The following is a 7416-nucleotide window of genomic DNA, read 5'->3' on the forward strand; positions in this document are numbered from 1 at the left end:
AATTACTGCCTCACTAGCTGTAGAACAGTAATAGTGGGCATATATCTTGCTGCTTGCCTGAAAAGAAGATGGCACTGTTTGTAAAACAGTTTAGAACCAGCAAGAAAAGAAAGAAAAAAATGTTCCAAGTATTATAGCAGCATATTTTATATTATTGAATATATGTGAGAACAAGGGAGAAATCTGTAGCAATGACTAGGGGGCTCTGGTGAAATTTGGTGAGCATTTTAAACAGCCAGCAAGGCAGGTAATAGAAAACTGAAACAGCTGTTGATAAATTGTTATGAATGCCAATTGCTCTTTTTTTAATTTCAGGCCTTAAATGTGCAGCTGTACATCCAGCTGTAAGCCTGTGGACATGGTGTATGGGATGGATTGTTTACTGGCAGTGGAAGTGGTATGTTGTGACAATCTTTATTTTATCATATGTCTTTGCCTAAATACTTTTGTAAACCATTTGTTTTGAGTGTCCAGACGCACTGCTTTCCAAAAATACCATCTCATATCCAATATAATTAGATAAACTGTCTATTACCACTAGTGGAGGATGTAGATAACCCTTCCCAAAGCCTGAAACAGTACAATAATTCTTTTCTGTGGAAAAAAATAAAGTTTATTTTACTTGCACTTGAAGAATTCTCTGAATTTTCCAAATTTTCAGATGACACTATTTGAAATAAGTGTGGAATTGAGCGAATGGAACGGTGTTTTTTTTATTAAAAGTAAACAGAATGGAATACCTACTCTTCTCCCCTCTCCAAAATAAGCTAAAATCAAAATCGTTTCAATTCCACTCAAACTGGTTTGAATATTTTTTGAACAATCAGAAAATGCTGAGTGATGTAAAAATGTGTACATTTTGTTGAGAGGACAAAAAACTAACCAAGGCCATGTCTGCGTTAGCCCAAATCTTTGAAATGACCATGAAAATGGCCATTTTGAAGATTACTAATAAGGCGCTGAAATGCATATTCAGCACCTCATTAGCATGCCGCCGGCCATGGCTCTTCAAAATTGCCACTTTTCGCTGCTGTGCGGCTTGTCCATACAGGGGTCCTTTTCGAAAGGACCCCAGGAACTGATGATAGGAAATCTGCTGATAGGAATAAGGGGATTTTGAAGTTTCTGGTGTCCTTTCAAAAAGGACCCCCATCTGGATGAACCTCATGACAGCAAAAAGCAGCAATTTCAAAGAGCCATGGCAGGCGGCATGCTACTGAGGTACTGAATATGCATTTCAGTGCCTCATTACTAATCTTTGAAATGGCTATTTGCATGGCCATTTCAAAGATTTGGGCTAGTGTAGACATATTCCAAGAACACAAAACAAACACCTTTTGACTCGTCCTCAGCAGAAACCAAGATTGCTGACCTCAATATTTTGATGTTGTTTTCCAAATAGTTGTGCAACCCATGGCCTAAAGTTGACTTTGTAAGTATAGGTATTACATAAATGAGATAGCATTTATTCTTGTAGCTTTAGTGATAATGGTAACAGCTAAATGATCTTGGGTTCACACTCTTCTGCTAAATTCATAGAAGATATTCCTGTGGTTGTTCCTCATGGTAGCCACATCTACCTTATTCATACCCCATCAAAGGACAGAGTACAGGAGTAGCTGGTGGATCCCTGCTTCTCTTCTGGTAAGTATGTTTATGCTGTCATCTTCTTTTGCTCCAAGGACCTCTTACTCTTCTGTGTGTTGGGTCTCCAATCTGTGCACTTACCTTCAGATGTCAGACATGGATTGTGTAAATTGTTCTGTGGCTAAATCTCTCAAGTTTCTACTGCTGGTGCTGGCAAACTCAAGATTCTGTTTATGCAGCCAGATTTTCCAAACACTTCCAGTATCACTAAGAGTACATCAGAGTTCCCTGCCATATGAGGAAATCTATGGCAAACAGAATGAAGGAGAACATTATTATATAGAAATATTATCTGTAATAACTCCAAAAAGGCACCAATGTCTAATAGTTATCTGTTTTTTTTTTCCTCTCAGGTAAACAGCAGGTTTCATAAAATACATAAGCTGGTTATTTCTCATAAGTTATTTCTCAGCCTATAAATGTCAGTTCACTTTTCTGTAGATCTTTGTTTAATGAGAGGACAGCAGAAATTCCCACAGCTGATGGAGCCATTCCTTGCCACTGGTCACTTATTTGTAAGTGTACCTGTAGTTTCTATGGGATGTGTGTCGTGGCCAGGGTGGAGGGCCTGTGCAGGGGGAGACCAAACAAGCAGAAGGGCCTGCAGAGCACCAGCAGGGCAATCACAGGCAGCTGAGCGGGAGACAGCTCAGCCTAACTGGAGCCAGCTGACTCCAGGACTGGTCTAATAAGAGGCCTTTAGAAGACCTTCACAGTGTGAAGGGTGGGGAGAGAGTTTGAGAGAAGAGTGGAGAAAGGTGAGGAGGCCAGAGTTAGAGAGCCGGTTAGATTATTGGATTCTTTATATAAACCACATAAAGGCTATGTCTACACTAGCCAAAAACTTCGAAATGGCCATGCAAATGCATGCAAATGGCCATTTCAAAGTTTACTAATGAAGCGCTGAAATACATATTCAGTGCCTCATTAGCATGTGGGCGGCCAGGGCACTTCGAAATTGACGCAGCTCTCTGCTGCGTGGCTCGTCCAGACGGGGCTCCTTTTCGAAAGGACACCATCTACTTCAAAGTCCCCTTATTCCCATCTGCTCATGGGAATAAGGGAACTTGGAAGTAGCCGGGGTCCTTTTGAAAAGGAACCCCATGTGGACGAGCCGCGCCACAGCGAGCCACGTCAATTTCGAAGTTCCGCGGCCACCCACATGGTAATGAGGCACTGAATATGTATTTCAGTGCTTAATTAGTAAACTTTGAAATGACCATTTGCATGGCAATTTTGAAGTTTTTGGCTAGTGTAGACATGGCCAAAGAGTGGATTGAAAATATGACCTGGCTGGTGAGTTATGTCTTTGAAAGGACAGACCATTACAGAGTGCAGCTGTAGCAAAAGAAAAGGATGCCTGGGAAGAAGACAACCTGCCACACCACAGCATGCCTATTGGAGGGCACTGGTGATGAGTGCCCACCATCACACCATTCCACTAATATCTCAGGAAGATATTAAAGAGCACCTACTAAAGTTAGATATTTGTAATTCTGCAGGTAGAGATAAATTACATTCAAGACTTTTAAAAATTTGTCTGAGAAACATTCTAAATCATTGTTATTAATTCTGAAAACGTGTTGGAAGACTGGGGAAGTTCCAAAAGACTGGAAGAAAGCTCATGTGCAATTTTTTTTAAAGTAAAAATTATTGGAGCCTGTCATCATTTCCAGACAAGAAAATGGAGCTGCTGACACAGTTAATAAAAGGGGACAATAATATTAATGCCAGTCAACATGGATATACGAAAAATAGGTTCTGTCAAACTAACTTGATATCTTTTGGATGAAATTAGAAGCTTTGATGATAAAGATAATGGTGTTGATGTAACATGCTTAGACTTCAGTGAGGCATTTGACTTGATTGCATGGAATTTTGATTTAATATCTAAAATGATATAAATTAACATGACACAAGTTAAAATATATTAAAAGCAGAATAAGTGATGTCTAAAAATGAGAGCTAACAGTTAATAAGCCACAGTTAAATGAAAGATAAAATAAATGGGTGTGATTAATCACAATTTAATCACTCTGTTAATAATAATAAAATTAATTTACATATTTACATACATACTTTTGGATATTCTGCTACATTTCCAAATATATTGATTTCAATTAAACCATAGAATACAAAGGGGGAAGTGCTCACTTTATATTTATTTTGATTAAGATATTTAAAAATAAAAATGTAAACAAATAACTATTTTTCAGTAAATCATGCAAATGCTGTAGTACAATCTCTTGATCATGAAAGTGTAACTTACTGATCAAGAATTATGGCTTTTTTTAAAACAACTGCAGAGACCCTATGGCAGGAAGCTGAGAGTGTGAGACTTGCAGGACTGCCTGTCATGCTCCCCTGAGGCCCCACGGTGCCCAGCAAGTCCCGACCTGCAGGGATGGCTAGCTGTCCAGCACCCCACACTGCCCAGGAGAGCCCCAGGAACCTGGACAAAGGCAGTTAAGACCCTGACTGGGCTCCAAAATGGAGGTTCCCCTCCTGGACTGAGCCAGAGTTCCAGGACCTCCTGGGACTCTGATGCGATGAGGAGGTCCTCTGGGACACCAGAGGGCACTGGAGGAACGTCTCAGTATTCACCTGCCAACCCAGGGCCTGGCTGTCCATGGCCACACCTCCTGGGCACCGGAGCAAGTCAGGTGGAAGGTGAAGGAGCTGCAGCAGGGGTACATGTGTGCCTGGTATAGCATCCACAGATCCAGCCCTGCCCCTGCCAGCTGCCCCTTCTACCGGGAGCTTTGGGACCTCCCCACCCCTTACCACAGTGGAGACAGCTGCACCCGAGCCCTCTGCCCACCGGAGGAGGAGGATGAGGGACCCACCACTGTGAACGTCCCATCAGATGGGGCGTCCACAGATGGGTCCCTCGTCATCGCAGTGCCCTCCACCTCCAGTAACCAGGCCCCCTCTAGTTGGGCATCACCCAACATATACGAGGCCACCTCAGGTAAGTGAGCACAGTGGAAAAGCACGGTGGGGGGAGAAGGACACCTGGGTCCCAGCCCCAGGCCCTGAAGCCCTAAAGTCCATCCCCCCTCATGGCCCAGGGTGCACCCATGCCTGCAAGCAGCACCCGGCTCCATCTCCCATGGAGTGTCCCCCAAGTGTGCTGAGGCCCCCCTGGGCAGCACAGCTGTATCCAGAACCCCCCATGGCTGAGCCCCACACAGCCCACAAGCCTGTTGCCAGGATGGGCCACCACGGACAGCACCCCGGCCACAGCATCATGCCCCAGTGGAAGCCACAGTGAGTGCAGGCAAGCCTGCACAGTGGCCTCCCCTTGCACCTGCCCATCCCATGGGTCTGTGGAGGTGGTAACCAGCCAGGGAGACTGGGGCCATGCCACCCAGGTCCCAGATGTGGCACTGACTCCCCTCTCTACCCCCACCTTCTCTCTGTTAACAGCGGTACCATCCGAGGGCTGGGGCAGCTGGATGAGAAGCCCGGGGCCCGCCACACCCATCCAGGCTGGAGGACCCAGCAGCCCACGAGCTGGGCCCACACCAGCCCCCACTGTGCGGCAGCCACAGGTGCACTGGACCTGATGCAGCCACCGCGAGGAGGAGGTCATGGCCTACCCAGTGGCCCTTCACCACCAGAACACCCTCACTGAAAGATGGATGGCCTTCGACAAGGCCAAACTTCAGTGGATGTGGGACACATGGGATGAGGTGCTGGGGATGTTCCACACCATGTGCAGGGTCCTAGTGGGCTAGTCCCCAGCCCCCATCTTCTCCCCCTACTGTCTCCCTGGAGGCTCCCCCAAGCCTCCCCCAGATGCCCCTCTCATATTCCCCCCTGCTGGCCCCTCAGTTGCTCCCATGACCCCAGCCCATGACCCTGAGGCCCTACTGCACCCAGGCCTGCCCAAAGCTGCACTGAGGGACCTCGCAGCATGGTTTGTGGCCACGGTGAGCCCCACAGAGGGTTGCCCAAGCCGCAACCCACCCCCCTCTGGCCCCTCCTCTGAGGCTGGGACATGTGCTGTCTGGCCCTACCTGCAGGTGCTTCCGGCCCCATCAGCGCCTGGCAACGGACTGTGCATATGGGGTGGGAGGGGTGCCCATGGGCACCAGGGCTCACAGCCTTCCACCCTGTCCCTTGAATAAGATCCCCCACCATTCCTGCCCCCATCCCCGTTTAAAAGTTTAAGTGCCCCTGCCCCCTTAACCCCATGTATATCATTTACTCCCTGTCAGGTTTTTGTTGTTATTTTTATTGTTCACCATTTACTATTTACATTGCTCACAGTTGATAAAGGTTGAGGGTTTTATGCATATTAACATTCTGCACCCCCTGTGTCCCTGATTACTGTGGGGGAGGGTGGGGGGTTGGGGTGTGTGTGTGGGGAGGGTGCATGGATGTGTGTGGGGGGTAGAGGTACGGCGGTTAGTAGTCCCCTTGGCTGAATGCCTCCTGAAGCGCCTCCCAGATCCGGAGCCTGTCAAAGTCGAGCCACCTGTCAGGGGCTGCTGGTAGAGGGGGGCCAGCTCCACCATCCAGCCCTGGGGCAGGGTCCCCTCACATGCCTTCATGAGGTAGTGGAGGGTGCAGCAGGTGGACATGACCTGGAGGACATTCTCCACCCCCCCACATTGAGGCTCATGAGGAGACACCTGAACCATGCCTTCAGACAGCCAAAAGTGCACTTGATGGGATACCAGGCCTGTGTGAGCCGAGCACTAAACAGCTCCTGGGAGGGTGTGCGGTGGCCCACGTATGGGTGCATCACCAGGGCTACAGTGGGTAGACTGGGTCATCCATGAGGCAGAGAGGCATCATGACTTCCCCAATAACGCACCCCGCCCCCCCGGGGCAAGAATGTCCTGGCCTCCATCCTGTGGAAGAGGGCGGAATTCCACAGGATCTGCACATCATGTGCCCTGCCCGGCCAACAGACATAAATGTCTGTGAACTTCCCATGAACGTCCACCACTGCCAGGAGCACAATGGAGTGTTACCCCTTGCTTTTGATGTATCAGCTGCCACTGTGGTCTGGAGCCCTAAGGGGGATATAGGTCCCATCAACTGCCCTGAAGCACTGGGGGCACCCAAGCACGGTGAAGCACTCAACGACTACGTCCAGGTCCCTGATGCTCACCAGCCACCGCAACAACATGTGGTTGATGGACCTCACGACCTGCAGGAGAATGGGAGCACTGGTGGGCATAGTCAGAGGGGTCCCTGCACCCTCCCTTTTCATCCCCTCCCTCCCTACCAGGCCCCCCCACTAAGGAACCCCTTCAGCAGTGGCCATGTGGTAGCCTTTCTGGGGTAGGCCTGCCCATCTCCCCAGCCCTGCTCCCTCCCAATCGGTGCCTGGGATCCCCCGAGCCCACCGGCCTCCTCTACCCTGCTAGTGGGGCAGAGTCCGGGGCAGGGCTTACCTGGAGGATGATGGCCCCGACGGTGGATGAGCCTAAACTGCTGCCCGATGGATCACAAGCTGTCCAGGGTGGCCAATTTCCACATGGCGATGGCCATGAACTTCTCCAGGGAGAGGGCCGGCCTCATCCAGGTGTCCTGGTGTTGTAGCACGGGGGTGAGCTAGCTGCAGATCTCCAGGAAGGTCTCTCTTCATCCACAGGTTCTGCAGCCAGAAGTCATTGTCCCAATCCCCCATGACAACCCTGTCCCGCCAGTCCGTGCTGGTGGCATGGGTCCAGACGCACTGGACCAGTTGAAGGGGGCTGGGCAGGGGCTGTTGGGGTTCAGAACCCATGGGCCTGGGCCTCTGTCTCCACA

The 7416-nt window shown here is 49.1% G+C and overlaps 1 long non-coding RNA gene across 1 annotated transcript; it reads left to right on the plus strand.

Moving 5' to 3' along the window:
* Positions 1-324: 324 nt before the first annotated feature.
* Positions 325-4157, plus strand: LOC142005664 (uncharacterized). The gene is made up of 3 exons (XR_012643097.1): positions 325-397; positions 1540-1644; positions 3954-4157. It is a non-coding gene; the product is annotated as an uncharacterized LOC142005664 (long non-coding RNA).
* The last annotated feature ends 3259 nt before the right edge of the window (positions 4158-7416 follow it).

This window comes from Carettochelys insculpta, chromosome 1, assembly GCF_033958435.1.
Source record: "Carettochelys insculpta isolate YL-2023 chromosome 1, ASM3395843v1, whole genome shotgun sequence".
Classification (NCBI taxonomy): domain Eukaryota; kingdom Metazoa; phylum Chordata; order Testudines; family Carettochelyidae; genus Carettochelys; species Carettochelys insculpta.